Genomic DNA, 21,174 nt, shown 5'->3' with positions numbered 1-21,174 from the left:
AGTGAAGAGAGACGGGCAGCTCGCGCCTTGTTCAGTATACATCGACTTCGTGAGCAGCGGCGGCAGACCATTTTGCACTGGCTGTACTTTTAACTTACATATCGTTTGTTTGGAATATACCGAAGGAAGATATTGAAGGAAGGGGAGATGGGAGGATAGGGAGGAAGGGGAGTGGAGGGGAGAGAGAGGAAAGGGGGAGGAGGACAGAGAAGGAAGGGGAGAGAAGAGAGCAGGGAAGGAAGGAAGAGGAAGACAGAGGAGGTAAAAAGAGAGGAGGAGAGAGAGGGAAAGGGAATGGAAGACCGTGGAGGTAAAGAGAGAGGAGGAGAGGGAGATAAAGGGAGAGGAGGACAGGGAGAGAAAGAGACAGAGAGAAAGGGAGAGGGAACGGGAGAGGACAGGAAGAAAGAGAAAGGAGGAGCAGGACAGGGAGAGGAAGAGAGGAATGGAAGGGAGAGAAAGAGGACAGAGATACAGAGAAAGGACAGAAGAAAGAAAGAGGAGAAAGAAAGGACAGGGAGAGGAGGAGGAGAGTGAGAGGAGGCGTGGGGGAGGAGGCATAGCGAGACAGGAGTTAATAAAATCTCACCATCATGACGTAAAGAAGATAACTTGCACAATTTTCTTTACCAGCCATTCCCAAGTGTCCTCTCTCTCTCTCTCTCTCTCTCTCTCTCTCTCTCTCTCTCTCTCTCTCTCTCTCTTTCTCTCTCTCTCTCTCTCTCTCTCTCTCTCTCTCTCTCTCTCTCTCTCTCTCTCACACACACACACACACACACACACACACACACATACACGCACACACACAAAGAGCCACATTCTCTCTCTCTCTCTCTCTCTCTCTCTCTCTCTCTCTCTCTCTCTCTCATCCCCCCGCCTCCGGGCACTACACTTCCGCCACGTGTAGGTCACCAGCTCAGCCAGTCAGTACGCGCGCCGCTCACTGTAAATGTTTGAACGATCCATAAACGTCGAGAGAAACACAACCTCGCTCGCTGTCGCCTGGGTTTAGAGCGCCGGGTAGGTGTACTACGTCTGTTTCTACGCACCTTCCCCCATCGGTACGCACCCCTGCAATTAGTAATCATTCATCCGAGTCGCACATGCCAAGCGACCTATAATTATTACGGCGTATGCTCATGAAAAAGGTCAGTCTCGTGTACAAATGACTCCTTCTTCGCCCCTGGGCAAGGCTGTATACTCATGAAAAGCTCAGTCTCATGAAAAGGTCAATCTTATGTACTAGTTGGCCTCTTCACCCATGAGCAAGGTTGTATAATGTATAGGTACTCATGAAAAGCTCAGTCTCATGAAAAGGTCAATCTTATGTACTAGTTGGCCTCTTCACCCATGAGCAAGGTTGTATAATGTATAGGTACTCATGAAAAGGTCAGTCATGTACAAATTACCCCTTCGTCACATGAAAAAGTTAATCATATGTACAAGTTGGTCTCTTCACCGCTGGGCAAGGCAAGGCTATGTTATAGGATCGATGGAAAAGTCTTTGTATCCATGTGAAAGGTGACATCGTTGGCTTGTCCTTAAAATTTTGTTGGAATATTCGCCTTTGACAGGAGAATAATTATACGGTAGAACTCATAACAAGAAAAAAAAAAAAAGCAGAGAATGGGAAATTGAGGCGAAGTATCAAGGTCCAATCAACACTGTCCTCGCAGTAGCCTCGGCACTTTATACGGATTCTCGCTGCATCTTCCTACGACTGCTGCCGCCCAATCGACCGGTTGCCGCATACCGGACATTCATTTCCTGATTGAATGTAGCGCTGCAAAACGTGTGACGCCACGGACCGCAGAGTATATTACAGCTTTTACCGTTACACCTGCATATTGTGAAAAGGGACACATAATCTAACAGTTCAATAAGATGTCCGGGATCAAAATGAATTTAGCTGGTGAATAAAAGCAAACAAAGAAACTCGTGTATGTAAGAGAGGGACTTGGGGTGATCAACCGTACCCGGAGTGTGAAAAGGGGTATATATTCTAACAGTTCAAGAGATGTCCAGGATCAAACCGGAATTAGCTGCTGCTGCAAAGAGAGAGAGAGAGAGAGAGAGAGAGAGAGAGAGAGAGAGAGAGAGAGAGAGAGAGAGAGAGAGAGAGAGAAACGACGCTTGTATGTAAGAAAGGCGAAGTAGCCCAGTATGTCGTGGCCGCGGCGCGCGTTGCTGCCCTCCCTCTTGTGTTTTATCGTCGCGTTAATCCCAACTTGTGACAAATTTATCCTCGTCTCGAAAACAATGCGGGGCGCTTCACACAGCTGGCCCATGTGTGTGTTTCGGCGGGAGGGGTGTTGGGTGGGTGTGGGTGTGGGTGTGAGAAACAATGCGGATGGCTACATGCAGGTGACGTGTGTGTGTGTGTGTGTGTGTAAGTGTGAGTGTGAGAGTGTGAGTGTGAGAGTGTGAGTGTGAAAGTGTATGTGTGGGTGGGTGGGTCTTGGTGTGGGTGGGAGGAGCGATGAATGCAGCTTTGAGGGCTTCCATAGTTGGCCCGAAAAAAAATGGTCCGCTCTTTGATGGATGTGATAAAAAAAATGAACGTACGCTTGTAGATGTCTCGGGTTAGGCCTTTATCTTATTTCACGTGCTGGGAGGGGATACTTTCTGGCTGACTGTACCAGGAAGCGACAAATACCTTGCAAAGAGAGAGAGAGAGAGAGAGAGAGAGAGAGAGAGAGAGAGAGAGAGTTGTTGCCAAGATATACAATAATATAAATCAACTGATGGCAATAAAGTGTCGAGAACAACAACAACAACAATAATAATAATAATAATAATAATAATAATAATAATAATAATAACAACAAAAATATAAACAAACCAAAGAATCATGTTCCCGAGAGACTAGAGGCGCAGTGTGAGCTAATGAAGCCAGGCTCTCAACAGCCGCCCGAGGAAACACTTCACGCTGCTGCCAAGAATCCTTACTGAAGAAGATACTGCAGCAGCGCGCGGGTCCGCCTCTCCCTGCTCCCCAATCCCCACCCAGCCCCAGCTCAGCCCCGCGTCCCGGAGTTAGCGACAAAAAGAATGCCTCAGAAATAAAAGCCGCCTCATAGTAGATGCTATGCTAAGTACACCGAGTGCACACACACACACACACACACACACACACAGACACACGCACACGCACACACACACGGTGCCTAATAAGCGTCTGTTCCCACTGGCTCACCGCTCACACCGAAAGCGATGCCCTTAACTTTGACCCTTATTGCCAGTTAGAAACTACACACACACACACACACACACACACACACACACACACATAGCTGAAAGTCTAACCATAGGGAAGTCCTTGGTGCGGGCAGTTTTCCTTTCCTCCGAAACGCTCTAGGAAGGTGGTCCTTAAACTGGGGGCGAGCTCCCTTATTGGGGCGTTAGTAATTTCCAGGAGGCGCGCATGCCTTGGGGTAAAAGTTGGAATTTGTGTTGCTGCAGTATTATTACTGCCCTGGTACGTCATCCTGAAGGAAGGCATCCCGAGAAAAAAACGAGGCGGCGACAAGTGGCTTCAGAAATGTCTACAACACCAACAACTACAACTCTCTTCTCTACTTTTTTTTATAGAAGCAGTGCAAGCGTTTTTTTGTTTATGTATTATTTATATTTGACCTTGAGTTGCTTTCTATATTGTGAAAGAAAAAGATCACACTGAACACACCACCACCACAACTACCACCACCACCAATACCACCACCTCAACTACCACCACCACAACTACCACCACCCCAACTAGCGCCACCACAACTACCACCGCCACAACTACCATCACCACAGCTTCCATCACCACCACCAGAACCACAAAGAGCAGGATCCCACACCACCTTTCCTTCCTTCATTACTTTATCTATATAATTTCGTTAGGGACTAAGAGGAAAGGTACAACACATGACATCAAACAAGAACGGTCTAATCAACTCCGCGGTGTCTTGATGCTTCTCCTTCGCCCCCACGCCATAGCAAACACACCGCCGCCACACTAGCAACATCACAATATTTTCCCGGCAGGTGTTAAACAGAAAATAGGAGATCCGTCAGATGCGTGTACTGAGAGGCCAAAGATTTACACTGCCTTCGCGATGACGTTAACATCACACTATTTTCCCTGCAGGTGTTAAACATAAAATAGGAGATCCGTCAGATGCGTGTACTGAGAGGCCAAAGATTTACACTGCCTCCGCTATGACGTTAACATCATACTATTTTGCCGCCAGGTGTTAAAAAAAAGGACCAAAGATTTACTCCGCGTTGACGTTGAGTGTTAATCTGATGCCGCCCCGTTGGTTACCCTTGTCAACACACTGCTATCAAGACCCCTTCCCCGTCCCCTCTCTCTCTCTTTCGTCTTCTACTTCTCACCCTCTTTCTTCTCTTCCTCAGTCTAAATAATGTCTCCCAGTCACTCATCTATATTACCTATGTCACCACTCCCTGTACCTGCAAGAGAGAGAGAGAGAGAGAGAGAGAGAGAGAGAGAGAGAGAGAGAGAGAGAGAGAGAGAGAGAGAGAGAGAGAGAGAGAGAGAGAATTACATAGAATTACATAAATAACCAGACCACACAGGGCCTAAGGGCCAAACTAGGTGGTCTGTCCTAAACCTAAGTGACAGTTGTTATGCGGCCATCATGGCGTTGAAACTGACCTAGTGAACATTTAGATGGAGGAGATAGCGGTCAAGATTATTCTTAAACGAAGCAATCGGGTTACACTGAACCACTGATGGTGGTAATCTGTTCCAATCTCGAACGACAGCATTAGTGAAGAAGAATTTTGTGCAATCTGAATGAACTTGTCTACATTTGAGTTTAGCGCCATTATTTCTCGTTCGCGTCGAGTCATCCATCACAAAGAGCTTGGTCGGATCCACGTTGGTAAAACCGTTAAGTGTTTTAAAGCACTCGATCAGTTTTCCTCTGAGGCGGCGTTTTTCAAGAGAAAACAGGTTTAGATGTGACAGCCTTTCCTCGTAGGGTTTGTTTCGTGATGAAGGAATCATCTTGGTTGCTCTACGCTGAACACCTTCTAATTTAGCAATGTCTTTCGCATGATGGGGAGACCAAAACTGCACGGCATACTCCAAATGAGGTCTGACGAAACTATTATACAAAGGTAGTACAACATCTTTATTCTTAAATGAAAAAAATATCTTAATCAAACCCATCATCCTGTTGCTTTTTTAACGGACTCGTTGCACTGCTGGGAAAACTTGAGGTTAGACGCGACTGTGACGCCAAGATCTTTGACCGAGTGAACGCCTTTAACTTTAACTCCGCACATTTCATAGTCCTTCTTTATATTTCTAGATCCAACCTGAAGAGTCTGGCACTTGTTTATATTAAAAGGCATTTCCCATTTTACTGGCCAATCTGATATTTTACGCAAATCTTCTTGTAGGCTCCGCCTGTCACATTCCGTAAGTACTGCATTGCCGATTTTCGTGTCGTCCGTACATTTACTAATGAAATTATTGAGACCAAGGTCAATGTCGTTGATATAAATGACGAAGAGAACGGGTCCCAGGACAGAGCCTTGGGGGACACCACTAGTGACTGGCATCCACTCAGAGGTCACTCCATTTATTACAACTCTTTGCTTTCTATTGCTTAGCCAGTGCTTGATCCATTCGTGAAGCTTACCCCCGATACCTATTTCCTCGATTATATGAAGCAACTTGTAGTGTGAGACTTTATCAAACACCTTCTGGAAGTCCAAATAAATGATATCAAGTGATTTAGAAACATCATAGACTGCAAAAAGCTCGTTATAGAACGTTAATAGATTCGACAAACAAGATATGTTGTTACGGAAACCATGTTGCGAGTCCAGGATTAGCAAAATACACTGTAGGTAGTTAATTACTTTATCTCGAATAATTGTCTCAAATAATTTACTAATAACTGAAGTTAAGCTGATTGGCCTGTAATTATCCGGTAATTTTCGGTCGCCTTTTTTGAAAAATGGGTGTTACGTTAGCCATTTTCCAATCACTAGGAACGATACCATGGTGCAAAGACATATTAAACAGCATTGTTAAAGGTCTGAGTATCTCTCTTGATATTTCTTTAAGTAACTTTGGATATATTTTATCAGGTCCTGGACTTTTGTTAGTTTTAAGTGACTGCAGCGCTTTGAGAAGAGAGGTCATTGTGTAGCAGTCACCGTTCAAATTCCGTGTTCCTTCCCCTCAGTGACAAGAAAATGGGGTGCTGCAAAGAGAGACTAAGATTCTCAGTGTTTTCATGTAATGTCCACCGTAGCTGTTGTCACCGCATTACTCACTCCAGCTCGACTCACCGTAGCTGTTGTCACCGCATTACTCACTCCAGCTCGACTCACCGTAGCTGTTGTCACCGCATTACTCACTCCAGCTCGACTCACTGTAGCTGTTGTCACCGCATTACTCACTCCAGCTCGACTCACCGTAGCTGTTGTCACTGCACTACTCACTCCAGCTCGACTCACTGTAGCTGTTGTCACCGCATTACTCACTCCAGCTCGACTCACCGTAGCTGTTGTCACTGCATTACTCACTCCAGCTCGACTCACCGTAACTGTTGTCACCGCATTACTCACTCCAGCTCGACTCACTGTAGCTGTTATCACTGCACTACTCGCCCCAGCTCGACTCACCGTAGCTGAACTACTCAACGCAACTCTACTCAGCGCAACTTACCGCGCACCTCAACGCAACTACTGAGCGCAGCTTACCGCGCATCTCGACACAACTCTACACAACGCTACTCATCGCAACGCATCACCGTCTGCCACAGCGCCCCAGCACCAGGGAAGATTTCGTTCCTCCTTCCTCGTCACTGGGGGGGGGAGTAATCTGTAGCAGTCACCGCTCAAATTCCGTGTTCCTTCCCCTCAGTGACAAGAAAATGGGGTGCTGCAAAGAGAGACTAAGATTCTCAGTGTTTTCATGTAATGTCCATCGTCACTGTGTCTGCCAGTCTGTCTTGTCGCGTCTTCATCGTTAACTTTCCTTGTATTCGTTTACCTTTGACTGTCCGTCCACGTTCTCTTGTTGTCCACCGTTACACATTGTTCCACACATACACCAACACTTAAATGTTTACCTACACAAACAACATTCACACAAACGCATACACAAACAAACACCTATCCTATGTGTTGTCCTTGTCGTGATGAGCTGTGTATGTTTTGTCCAATAAAGTAACCCTGGCGGATATGATTTTCTCTATCCGTGAACCGATTAGCACTTAAAACACTCGCTACTACCAACAATTGAAGGCTGTTTCTACCCAGTGAGGGGAGCCGAGACGGGGACGAGAGAGAGAGAGAGAGAGAGAGAGAGAGAGAGAGAGAGAGAGAGAGAGAGAGAGAGAGAGAGAGAGAGATTTACATAGATTTACATAGAAAATCAGACCACACAGACCCCATGGTCCAGACTAGGTGGTCTGTCCTTAAACCTAAGTGATTTTACATTAATCAGAAGGCTCCTAAACGTTGCATTTCTACTCTAGTTGATATCAAGTTGAAGGAAATGACGGTCGAGCTTATTTTTGAAGGAGTCAATCGTGTTACACTGGAGCACTGATGGTGGAAGCTTATTCCATTCTCGCACTACAACGTTGGTGAAGAAAAATTTTGTGCAGTCTGAATTTACTTGTCTACATTTGAGTTTTACGCCATTGTTCCTCGTGCGCAAAGTGTCATCGATCATAAACAATGTTGATCTGTCTACATTCGTGAAACCATTAAGTATTTTAAAACATTCGATCAATTTTCCTCGGAGGCGACGTTTCTCAAGAGATAACATGTTAAGGGTAGAAAGCCTTTCTTCGTAGGATTTGTTGCGCAAGGAAGGGATCATTTTCGGTGCCCGACGCTGAACACCTTCTAATTTAGCAATATCCTTTGCATAGTGGGGAGACCAAAACTGTACCGCATATTCCAAGTGGGGTCTGACTAAACTATTGTAGAGCGGGAGTATTACATCTTTATTCTTGAATAAAAAGTTTCTTTTAATGAAGCCCAACATTCTGTTCGCTTTATTTGCTGCATCGATGTATTGCTGTGAGAATTTGAGGTTTGACGCGATTTTGATCCCCAAGTCCTTAACGCATTGAACGCTTTTGAGTTTAACGCCGTGCATTTCGTAATCGAACTTCTTATTCCTCGTTCCAACTTGAAGGACCTGGCACTTGCTTACGTTAAAGGGCATCTCTCATCTATCCGACCAAGGTGAAATTTTGTGCAAATCCTCTTGGAGGCTTTGCCTGTCTTCGTCAGTGAGAACCGAGTTACCAATCTTTGTGTCGTCTGCAAATTTACTAATGCGATTATTGAGTCCAACATCCACGTCGTTGATGTAAATAATGAAGAGCACTGGGCCAAGAACCGAGCACTGAGGGACGCCACTAGTGACCGGCACCCACTCTGAGTTAAATCCGTCAATCACTACTCTTTGTTGTCTGTTGCTCAACCAATTCGCGATCCATTGGTGTACTTGATCGTCAATACCTATTTGCTTTAATTTGTAAAGTAATTTATGATGTGGGACTTTATCAAACGCTTTCTGGAAATCAAGATAGACTACGTCCAGTGATTTGGTTACGTCATAAACAGTGAAGAGGTCGTTATAAAAGGTTAATAGATTTGATAGGCAGGATCTTTTGTTTCGGAAGCCATGTTGTGAGTCCCCAATTAATGAGTGGCTGTTTGTACCCAGTGAGGGGAGCCGAGACGGGGACGAGAGAGAGAGAGAGAGAGATACTGTTTTCACTTTTCCTCTCTCTCTCTCTCTCTCTCTCTCTCTCTCTCTCTCGTCCCCGTCTCGGCTCCCCTCACTGGGTACAAACAGCCTTCAATGACTTGTTCCCGTCGTCTAGCTCTGTGGTCACGTTTTCAATCAAGATTCTTCCTCACTTGTGTAGTGTCTCGCCGCTTTCTCACGCATATCACGAAGAAACACTATTTGCCTGGGATGCTGTGATCGCGGCACACGCGTGCAGGTCTGGCAGCCAGCTCTGATATCTGACCACGATTTTATATTTTACAGGAAATCAGGCAGTTCAAAGTAAAGAATAAGGGGAAACAAACAAACCCGCTGGCGCTGCTCCTGCAGAGTAGTGTGTACTAAAAGAGTTCCAAAACATGAGAGGCCAGAATCATTCCGAAAGAAGTCTTCATACTCCCATCTTGAAAGAGTTCAAGTCATAGGTAATAGGGAATAAAGGCGAAGGAAGGCTGTTCCAGAGTTTACCAGCGAAAGGGATGAATGAATGATTCTGGTTAACTCTTGCATAAGGGTTTTAGATAGCATAGATATGAGCAAGAGTAGAAAGTTGTGTGCAGCGGGGCCGCGGGTGGGGTGGAGGCATGCTGTGAGCAAGCTCAGGATAACACTAAAATAACTGTCTTCAACTCTACTCTGTCCAAAAGGTGCTGTATGTGTGATGCCCCTCCCCCCTCCCCCCCTACACACACACACACACACACACACACACACACACACACACACACATATGAGATGCATACTCCATACGAGGGTGGGCAAGGCCCTTGTATATCGATAGCTTTTGGGAGGGGGAAAAATGATGGAGATAATACAGAACGCCTAAACTCGAGGAAACTGATTTAGCAAGAGATGAGATATGAAGTTTTCGTTGAAATGTTGAGCTAAGGACAGATCAAGTATGTGTGGTGCAGAAGGGAACAGCTGAGTGGTTTTCAAAAATAGCGGATAGATGTTTGGAAGATGGTATTGAGTTGTCAGGTGGAGAAACTGAGTTTTTGAGGCAAGTTCTTTCTGACCCATTCAGAAATGATTGCAAGATCAGAGGATAAGCGTTCTGATGAGTCCAGCCTTAAGCTATGTAATTCCTGCTTGGAAGGTGTTTTGTTAAAAGAAGTTGAGTAATGTACAGTATGGCCATCGGGGTTGGAGTGGAGAGAAATGTTTGTTTTGGAAAGAAGATTATTGATGAGCAATAGAAAGAGTGAGAGATAGAACAGAGCTCTGCTGAACACCACTATTGACATGTTTAGAGGTAGAACAGTGAGTGTCTACCACAGAAGAGATAGGTCGGCGTGAAAGAAAATCGGAAATAAAAGTATACACAGTGGGACAGAATCCGCAGGAAATCTAAAATGAAAAGATTTGTGTCAGACCCAGTCAATAGCTTCCGAGGTGTCTCAGACTCTGCATCCATCTTTAGACTGATATTTCGGATAGAGATAGAAGGAGGGTACACAGCAGAGGTTAGTCAGTAGCCACAGAAACGTGTGTTTTGGTTAGGAAGAGAAGGTGAGGAAGCGAGGTGGTGTTCCATAGAATGGAAATTAGAGCGAAGACTGCGAATGCTGCAAAAAGTTGATGAAGAGAAAATTGATAGAACTATCACGACACCTGCAGTGGGGTCCGATCTGATTCTTGGTCTCCTCCCCAGATGGGGACTTTGAGGCGGGTTGTGAAATATTTTTGAAGATAAATTTTGAATTTTTTTAGGAAATGGTGTGTGTAGCGTGTAGTACAGTCGACGATAGAGAGTAGTGTCACGGTTTTCAGAATGTTTAGCCTGGTGGCGGTATCTGGCAACTATACCACGGTGACGCATTCACTGGCGATGTTAGTAACGCGTTTCAGTGTGTACCGTGTGTGTGTGACCGTGAAATTATAATATTGTATAATATTATATTATATTATAATATAATGTAGTTAGAAATATACCAGATTACATGAATTCAATTTAGAAATGCGATAATGAATGTCTTCTACATGATGATGATGATGATGACGAGGTAAAACACCACGAACAGTCTGAAACACTTTCTTATTAAACTTTGAAAATACAGTGTGCAATGCTGTCCTTCACAGAGGCAGGCAGTGACTAATGCTCCTTATTACCATCAAACAGCAAATAGGCTTGAGGGTCTGTTTAACTCGCAGCCTTAATTCCCGTCACTATAAAGCCTCAAAGACAATTCAGATCATCAAAAATCTAAAATTATTTATCCGTGAAGATTATGTAATATCTAAGTATAAATACGTGTGTGTGTGTGTGTGTGTGTGTGTGTGTGTGTGTGTGTGTGTCGCTGACTAGCTGACCCCTTGTCGCTGATGGACATGTGTCCCGTCCCCACCCAGCCTCTCTCTCTCTCTCTCTCTCTCTCTCTCTCTCTCTCCTATTTTTTTAGGTATTAAAAATTATACGTTTCCACAGCCACTGACGTGACAGCTCAACTGCAGTGCCTGCGGACATAAGGGCTTTGATAGAATACCGCTGCTCCAGCCAAGGCCCGCGGTCGACGGCGCCATCATGTGAACGTTTATAGCCTATTATTACGTATAAAATTTTGTATAAAGAACAAGATTTCGGCTGTCAGGAATTTTTTCTTTTTGGTTTAAGGGCATAACAATCTCCCCTAATAAGTGCAGTATATTTTTAAATGTATCATAGTTTGATAAACAACTTAGAGTTGCTCTTGACTAAATTTGAACGAAACTAAAAGCTCGTGTCAAAATGTAGCGACAGAGCCTAAAGAAAAAATATTTATTAAGCGTTAGCGACGGACACTTTTGATAAATATCTATCTTAAAATTATGTAGAGTGCACCTGTGACCACCAATCACCACAACTGTACGATTTCGATAGGATATAATAATTTTCATGTCGCGTGGAGGGGTTGCCAGATATCGCTTTCTGAACGAAACTTATTGGACAGTGTGTCACTACTCTCTATAGCCGACTGTACATAGTTTGTTCTAAAAAGCATGAGAATTTGTCCCTCCGGGCGAGTCTCCATGCAGGCCCCCTTCCCAACCCGAGCACCTTCCGGCAGGATCTATCGACTTGCTTAAGCCACGAACTCCGTGGGCGTCCCCTTGGCCTCCTCCACTCAGGATTGCCTCTTACAGAGACAACCCGATGAGCAGGAGCAGCTTCCGGAAAACGTGCCACGTGCCCGTATAGCCGGAGTTGGCGTTGACGGACTATACAGGCAATATATGTCAAATCAGTCTCACGGAGTAGTCGCCGGTTTGACACAAAGTCATTCCAGCGATATCCCATGATTCTGCGTAGACACTTATTACCAAAGGCATCAATCCGCCTCTCCAAGTCTCCATTTAGTGTCCATGTCTCACAACCATAGAGTAAGACAGGGAGCACAAGGGACTTGAAGATTCGGATCTAGGTATCGACAACGCCATATACTCGTGTTGAGTGCGTCCATAACACCGTGGGCCAGACCAATCCGTTGTAAGACTTCCTGGCCAGACTCACCGTTGTTATGAACTACGCTACCAAGATACGTGAAACTTTCTGAGATCTCAACGTCCTCGCCACACGCATGAACAGACTGTACTGTGTCATCCAGCAAGCCTCCAAACACCTGTACCTTGGTCTTGGCCCAGGAGACCTGAGGTCCCAAGGGCTTCACCTCCTCGTGCAGTGTCTCGAGAGCCATCACTGAAACCTCCAGCGACTCCGCCAGGATTACTGCATCATCGGCAAAAACAAGGTCAGTGACCCTGGTATTGCCAATGGATGCTCCGCAATGACGGGTCCACAACTCTGCCCAGTACCCAGTCCATATAAACAGTAGCGGATCCAGGGTGGGAGGGGGAACTGGTCACGTGCCCCCCAAAAAGAAGTATTATAATTTTTAATAACAGAATTAATAATAATAATAATAATAATAATAATAATAATAATAATAATAATTATAAAAATGCATAAATGAATGTTTATCTACTAGTTCGCGTTATGTTTTAAAGCTAAAAAAGAAAAAAAAAAAAACGTGAAATACTCCCCCAGAACAAGTATCTACACTACAGTTTATTCACACTCCTCGAGTTTCGCCTCGCTGACTTCTAGTGCACGTATCGAACGGGTACTGGACAAGGAAGAGAGGCTCAGAGAGCTGCGGCTGGTCGCTTATTGATGTACAAAGACTACCTCTTAAATGATCCAGTTCTGGGCCTGGATGATTTACATGATCATGTCACTGATTCAGAATGTGGGGATCATGTAGTCTTCTGTACCTAAAAGCTCCTTGCCAAATGCTTTACTTTATACATATGAGCAGTGCTCACAAAATTATCCTGTTACAAAGAAATTATTACTTATTTACGTCACTTTGCCTATTTCATCTGCTACAACTGAACGAAGTTTTTCTACACTTAAACATATAAAATCATACAGACGGTTAACTATGGGTGACTAGAGATTGGATGGGCTTCCAAAATTTAATGCATTCACCGCGAACTGACCAACGGTGATCTGATTGAAAATTTTGTTACGGCTGTCACTGATTTATTTTCAAAAAAGGAAAAAAAGAAGAGGAAACTATATTCTGTAATTTGAACATCACAACACACACACACACACACACACACACACACACATATATATATATATATATATATATATATATATATATATATATATATATATATATATATATATATATATATATATATATATATATATATATATATATATATATATATATATATATATATATATATATATATATATATATATATATATATATATATATATATATATATATATATATATATATATATATATATATATATATATATATATATATATATATATATATATATAAAGGAGACAGTTCAAGGGCACAAAAAGTAAACATTAATAAAAAAGCCCGCTACTTGCTGCTCCTAAAAGAATCCAAAGAGGTGGCCGAAAGATAGGTCAGTTTCGGGAGGAGAGGTGTCCTGATACCCTCCTCTTGAAAGAGTTCAAGTCGTAGGCAGGAGGAAATACAGATGAAGGAAGATTGTTCCAGAGTTTACCAGCGTGAGGGATGAAAGAGTGAAGATGCTGGTTACCTCTTGCATAAGGGGTTTGGACAGTATAGGGATGAGAATGAGTAGAAAGTCGAGTGCAGCGGGGCCGCGGGAAAGGGGGAGGCATGCAGTTAGCAAGTTCAGAAGAGCAGTCAGCGTGGAAATATCGATAGAAGATAGAAAGAGAGGCAACATTGCGGCGGAATTTAAGAGGTAGAAGACTATCAGTATGAGGAGGAGAGCTGATGAGACGAAGAGCCTTAGCCTCCACTCTGTCCAGAAGAGCTGTGTGAGTGGAGCCCCCCCACACATGAGATGCATACTCCATACGAGGGCGGACAAGGCCCCTGTATATGGACAGCAACTATGCAGGGGAGAAGAACTGGCGGAGACGGTACAGAACGCCCAGCCTCGAGGAAGCTGATTTAGTAAGAGATGAGATATGAAGTTTCCAGTTGAGATTTTGAGTTAAGGATAGACCGAGGATGTTTAGTGTTGAGGAAGGTGAAAGCTGGGTGTTGTCAAAGAATAGGGGATAGTTGTTTGGAAGATTGTGTCGAGTGGATAGGTGGAGAAACTGTTTTTGAGGCGTTGAAGGACACCAGGTTCTTCTTGCCCCAATCGGAAATAATAGTAAGGTCTGAGGCTAAGCGTTCTGCAGCCTCCAGCCTTGAGTCGTTAAGTTCCTGAAGGGTGGGTCTTCTATTAAAAGAAGTTGAATAATGCAGAGTGGAATCATCGGCGTAGGAATGGATAGGACATTTCGTTTTGGAAAGAAGATCATCAATGAACAACAGAAAAAAAGTGGGAGATAGGACAGAACCCTGTGGGACACCACTGTTAATAGATTTAGGGGAAGAACAGTGACCGTCTACCACGGCAGAAATAGAACGGTCAGAAAGGAAACTGGAGATAAAGGTACAGAGAGAAGGAGAGAAACCGTAGGAGGGTAGTTTAGAAAGCAAAGATTTGTGCCAGACCCTATCAAAAGCTTTTGATATGTCCAGCGCAATAGCAAAAGTTTCACCGAAACGGCTAAGATAGGATGACCAAGAGTCAGTTAAGAAGGCTAGGAGATCACCAGTAGAACGTCCTTTGCGGAACCCATACTGGCGATCAGATAGAAGGTCAGAAGTGGAAAGGTGCTTTTGAATCTTCCGGTTAAGGATTGATTCAAAAGCTTTAGATAGACAAGAAAGTAAAGCAATAGGACGGTAGTTTGAGGGATTGGAGCGGTCACCCTTCTTAAGTACAGGCTGTATAAAGGCATACTTCCAGCAAGAAGGAAAGGTAGATGTTGACAGGCAGAGGCGAAAGAGTTTGACCATATATATATATATATATATATATATATATATATATATATATATATATATATATATATATATATATATATATATATATATATATATATATATATATATACATTTATTTATTAAGTAATTGCCTTTGTCATAAAATTTGTGCCCCTTTTGCTACAGTGAATTAAATTAGTTTTAATGTACCAATGAGTTCCTCCTAAAATAAAAGTAGCTTAATGTTATCTAATACATTACTGTGGCTCAACACTAAACAAAGAAGTTTTCATTTGTTTATTATTATTATTATTATTATTATTATTATTATTATTATTATTATTATTATTATTATTATAGCTACCAAAGCTTCCCTTCAGGGTGAAGATACAACAAGTTGAACCACACAAAATACCAAACGGTACTGAAGAGAAGCAAAGGCAACGAATAGTTAAGAAACTGGCCAGTCAAAGGCAAAAGGAGGAGAAATAAAATAAATGTTTCAAAAAGACATTCACGCGAGACTTAAATGTAGAAATGTCTGAAGGAATGACAATCTCACTGGGTAACTGATTCCATAAACTTGTCAACGACGGAAGAAAACATCGTGAGAATTGTGTCGTACAAAAATTCATATGATTAAAAGCTAGATCATTTTGACTAAGGGTAAACCTCGTAACCCGGGCAGGAGTAAAAGGATCAGGCAAAGCCTTGGTTTAATCACGCTTGTACTCGTGCTGTCAAAAATAGAAAGGCAGCTCACAAAAGGTACCAGAGCCTTCGAACTCCCGCTAACCATGACCTTTACATTCCTGCCAGGAATCGTGCCAAATCTATTCTTCGACTTCCCAAAAGCTCTTACATCCGTAGCAAATGTCGTCAAAACCTTGCTTTTTCTAATTCCTCCAGAGACTTCTGGCACCTAGCCAAAAATATCTCGTCCAACTTCACTTTTTTCCCTCCTTTCCTTAACCCTGACGGCAGCACCGCCGTCTCATTTGTCTCTAAGGCTGAACTCTTCGCTCAAACTTTCTGTAACAACTTCACTCTGGACGATTCTGGGCATATTCCTCCTACTCATCCCCCCTCTGACTCCTTTATGCCTGTTATTAAGATTCTTCAGAATGATGTTTTCTATGCCCTCTCTGGCCTCAACTCTCAGAAGGCTTATGGACCTGATGGAGTGCCTCCTATTGTCCTCAAAAACTGTGCCTCCGTGCTGACACCCTGCCTCGTCAAACTCTTTCGCCTCTGCCTGTCAACATCTACCTTTTCTTCCTGCTGGAAGTATGCCTTCATACAGCCTGTGCCTAAGAAGGGTGACCGTTCCAATCCCTCAAACTACCGCCCTATAGCTTTACTTTCCTGTCTATCTAAAGCTTTTGAATCAATCCTTAACCGGAAGATTCAATAGCACCTTTCCACTTCTGACCTTCTATCTGATCGCCAGTATGGGTTCCGCAAGGGACGTTCTACTGGCGATCTTCTTAATTGCTCTCTTAACTGATTCTTGGTCATCCTGTCTTAGCCGTTTCGGTGAAACTTTCTCAGTTGCGCAAGACATATCGAAAGCTTTCGATAGAGTCTGGCACAACTCTTTGCTTTCTAAACTTCCCTCTTTCGGATTCTACCCCTCTCTCTGTTTCTTTATCCTCTCGTATGGAGTATGCATCTCACGTGAGGGGGGGCTCCACTCACACAGCTCTCTTGGACAGAGTGGAGTCTAAGGCTTTTCGTCTCATCAGATCTCCTCCTCTTACTGATAGTCTTCTACCTCTTGAATTCCGCCGCCATGTTGCCTCTTTCTATCCTCTATCGATATTTTCACGCAGATTTTTTTTTTTTTTTACAACAAAGGAGGCAGCTCAAGGGCACAAAAAAAAAAAAAAGCCCGCTAATCGCTGCTCCCATAAAAGAATCAAAAGAGGCGGCCAAAATCAAGGTCAAACTCGGGAGGAGAGGTGTCCTGATACCCTCCTCTTGAAAGAGTTCAAGTCGTAGGCAGGAGGAAATACAGATGAAGGAAGATTGTTCCAGGGTTTACCAGCGTGAGGGATGAAAGAGTGAAGATGTTGGTTGACTCTTGCATAAGGGGTTTGGACAGTAGAGGGATGAGCATGAGTAGAAAGTCGTGTGCAGCGGGGCCGCGGGAGGAGGGGAGGCATGCAGTTAGCAAGTTCAGAAGAGCAGTCAGCATGAAAATATCGATAGAAGATAGAGAGGCAACATGGCGGCGGAATTTGAGAGGTAAAAGACTATCAGTATGAGGAGGAGCTGATGAGACGAAGAGCCTTTGACTCCACTTTGTCAAGGAGAGCTGTGTGAGTGGACCCCCCCCACACATGAAATGCATACTCCATACGAGGGCGGACAAGGCCCCTGTAAATGGATAGCACCTGTGCGGGGGAGAAGAACTGGTGGAGACGGTACAGAACGCCCAGCCTCGAGGAAGCTGATTTAGTAAGAGATGAGATATGAAGTTTCCAGTTGAGATTTTGAGTTAAGGATAGACCGAGGATGTTTAGTGTTAGTTAGTTTGTTAGTTAGGAGTTAAATAGGTAGTTAAAGTTAGGTCATTTTACAGTATTATTTATTTATTTATTTATTTTGTTTATTTTATTTTATTTGATTTCATTTTGTATTTTTGTTTTTCTTTTCTTTTTCTTTTTGTTGCCGCCTGGCGGCGGAATGAATGATTGGTGGAAGGTGAAAGGGAAAATATGAGGAATAAGATAAGAGAAATAAGGCGAGGAGTAGGCGTAGCGAACGAGAGCAGGGAACATTGGCTGTGGTGTGTCGTGGTGTGTCACGGCTGCTCGGTGTTGAAGGTGCCAAGCCAGCGTTTCGGCATCGTCTCGATAGCAAACGAAGAACAGTTGAATGCTCTCGCTGGCTGGGGGCAGGGTTGACGCATCCACACACGTGCATTATAGTCAACGTGAAGGGTCTTCTTATTTACCACCTTACCGCCTCCACGGGCTCGCGGGGCGGGGTGGCGGTAACACTTTTTGTCTTTCTTTTTCTTGCTTTTCTTTCGTGTTTTCTTGCTGTTATTTTCTTTATTGATGTTTCTCGTTGATGTTCCTTTTTCCATATCATCCTCTTTATTGATGTTCTTCGGTGGTCTGGGTGCGCCGCTTTCCTCCCAGCAGAGACCCACCCATGATTTTAGTGATGTTACTTACGGCCGAAAGGTGGATGATGTTCCTTGTATTTTTCTTGTTCTTTTTCTTGATGATTTTCTTTTCAATATTTTTTTCTGTTCTTTTTCTCTTTTTCTTTCTTTCTTGATGTTCTTTCCTCTATCATCCTTTTGTTGATGTTCTTCAGTGGTATGAATGAGCCTCTTTCCTCCCAGAAGAGACCCACCCATAATTTTGGTGATGTTAGTGAGGGCCGAAAGGTGGATGATGTTTCTTTGTATTTTTCTTTTCTTGATGTTCTTTTATTGCTGTTACTTTTCTTTTTCGATGTTTTTTTTTTCTTTTCTATATTTTTTTGGTGTTCTTTTCTATATCATCCCTTGTTGATGTTCTTTGGTCTGGATGAGCCCTTTTCTCCCCAGAAGAGACTCACCCATAATTTTGGTGATGTTTGTGTGGGCCGAAAGGTGGATGATGTTTCTTATGTTTTTCTTTTCTTGATGTCGTGGTTTTCTTGTTGTTCTTTTTATTGATGTTATTATATTCGATATTTTTTCTTTTCTATCTCTTTTTCATTCTTTCTTGATGTTCTTTCCTATATCATCCTTTTGTTGATGTTCTTTGATAGTCTGGGTGAGCCTCTTTCCTCCCAGAAGAGACCCACCCATAATTTTGGTGATGTTAGTTAGGGCCGAAAGGTGGATGATGTTTCTTTGTACTTTTCTTTTCTTGATGTTGTTCTTTTATTGCTGTTACTTTTCTTTTTCAATGTTTTTTCTTTTCTTTTTCTCTTTTTCGTTCTTTCTTGATGTTCTTTTCTATATCATCCCTTGTTGATGTTCTTTGGTCTGGATGAGCCTTTTTCTCCCCAGAAGAGACTCATCCATAATTTTGGTGATGTTAGTGTGGGCCGAAAGGTGGATGATGTTTCTTGCTGTTCAGTTCTTTATTGATGTTTCTCTTTGATGTCCTTTTATCCATATCATCTTCTTTGTTGATGTTCTTCGTTGGTCTGGGTGCGCCTCTTTCCTCCCAGAAGAGACCCACCCATAATTTTAGTGATGTCAGTGAGGGCCGAAAGGTGGATGATGTTTGTATTTTTCTTTTCTTGGTGTTCTTCTTTTACTGCTGTTACTTTTGTTTTTCGATTTTATTTCTGTTATTTTTCTTTTCTATATTTTTCGGTGTTCTTTTCTATATCATCCCTTATTGATGTTCTTTGGTCTGGATGAGCCTTTTTCTCCCCAGAAGAGACTCATCCATAATTTTGGTGATGTTTCTTCGTACTTTTCTTTTCTTGATGTTCTTTTATTGCTGTTTTCTTTTTTGATGTCATTTCTGTTATTTTTCTTCTCTATATTTTCGGTGTTCTTTTCTATATCATCCCTTGTTGATGTTCTTTGGTCTGGATGAGCCTTTTTCTCCCCAGAAAAGACGCACCCATAATTTTCTCAATGTTAATTAGGGCCTGAAGGTGGATGATCTGTGTTTGCTTTTTCTTGTGTTCTTTTTCATTTTCATTTTCTTTGGTGTTCCCATCAAGTGGATTGTCTGCGACATCTAACGAGCTCCACCTGCCCGGGTTTGTTGTTCGGAGTTTGCTCTCCTAGGTGAACTGCCTACCACGGCTAACGACCTCCACCTGCCCGGGTTTGTTTAGAGTTTGCTCTCCTAGGTGAACTGCCTACCACGGCTAACGACCTCCACCTGCCCGGGTTTGTTTAGAGTTTGCTCTCCTAGGTGAACTGCCTACCACGGCTAACGACCTCCACCTGCCCGGGTTTGTTGTTCGGAGTTTGCTCTCCTAGGTGAACTGCCTACCACGAGTAACGACCTCCACCTGCCCGGGTTTGTTGTTCGGAGTTTGCTCTCCTAGGTGAACTGCCTACCACGGCTAACGAGCTCCACCTGCCCGGGTTTGTTGTTCGGAGTTTGCTCTCCTAGGTGAACTGCCTACCACGGCTAACGACCTCCACCTGCCCGGGTTTGTTGTTCGGAGTTTGCTCTCCTAGGTGAACTGCCTACCACGGCTAACGACCTCCACCTGCCCGGGTTTGTTTTGAGTTTGCTCTCCTAGGTGAACTGCCTACCACGGCTAACGACCTCCACCTGCCCGGGTTTGTTGTTCGGAGTTTGCTCTCCTAGGTGAACTGCCTACCACGAGTAACGACCTCCACCTGCCCGGGTTTGTTGTTCGGAGTTTGCTCTCCTAGGTGAACTGCCTACCACGGCTTACGAGCTCCACCTGCCCGGGTTTGTTTAGAGTTTGCTCTCCTAGGTGAACTGCCTACCACGGCTAACGACCTCCACCTGCCCGGGTTTGTTTAGAGTTTGCTCTCTTAGGTGAACTGCCTACCACGGCTAACGACCTCCACCTGCCCGGGTTTGTTGTTTGGAGTTTGCTCTCCTAGGTGAACTGCCTACCACGGCTAACGACCTCCACCTGCCCGGGTTTGTTTAGAGTTTGCTCTCTTAGGTGAACTGCCTACCACGGCTAACGACCTCCACCTGCCCGGGTTTGTTGTTCAGGTTTGCTCTCCTAGGTGAACTGCCTACCACGGCTAACGACCTCCACCTGCCCGGGTTTGTTGTTCAGTTTGCTCTCCTAGGTGAACTGCCTACCACGGCTAACGACTTCCACCTGCCCGGGTTTGTTGTTCGGGTTGCTCTCCTAGGTGAACTGCCTACCACGGCTAACGACCTCCACCTGCCCGGGTTTGTTGTTCAGTTTGCTCTCCTAGGTGAACTGCCTACCAGGGCTAACGACCTACACCTGACAGGGTTTGTTGTTGGGAGTTTGCTCTCCTAGGTGAACTGCCTACCACGGCTTACGACCTCCACCTGCCCGGGTTTGTTGTTCGGTTTGCTCTCCTGGGTGAACTGCCTACCACGGCTTACGACCTCCACCTGCCCGGGTTTG

The 21,174-nt window shown here is 43.9% G+C and overlaps 1 long non-coding RNA gene across 6 annotated transcripts; it reads right to left on the bottom strand.

Annotated features, from left to right (window-relative positions):
• Positions 1-19,747: 19,747 nt before the first annotated feature.
• On the bottom strand, positions 19,748-20,712 carry LOC127000263 (uncharacterized). Of its 6 annotated transcripts, none has more exons than XR_007753847.1 (3): positions 20,432-20,508; positions 20,163-20,298; positions 19,748-19,896 (listed from the first exon to the last, which is right to left on the bottom strand). It is a non-coding gene; the product is annotated as an uncharacterized LOC127000263 (long non-coding RNA). The 6 variants fall into 6 exon arrangements; XR_007753851.1 differs by lacking the exon at positions 20,432-20,508 and adding an exon at positions 20,630-20,712 and having other exon boundaries at positions 19,855-19,961; positions 20,095-20,298; XR_007753852.1 differs by having other exon boundaries at positions 19,855-19,961; positions 20,095-20,298; positions 20,500-20,614.
• Positions 20,713-21,174: the final 462 nt, after the last annotated feature.

Source organism: Eriocheir sinensis, chromosome 18 (assembly GCF_024679095.1).
Source record: "Eriocheir sinensis breed Jianghai 21 chromosome 18, ASM2467909v1, whole genome shotgun sequence".
NCBI lineage: Eukaryota > Metazoa > Arthropoda > Malacostraca > Decapoda > Varunidae > Eriocheir > Eriocheir sinensis.
This window is presented reverse-complemented; position numbering and strand designations above follow the sequence as displayed.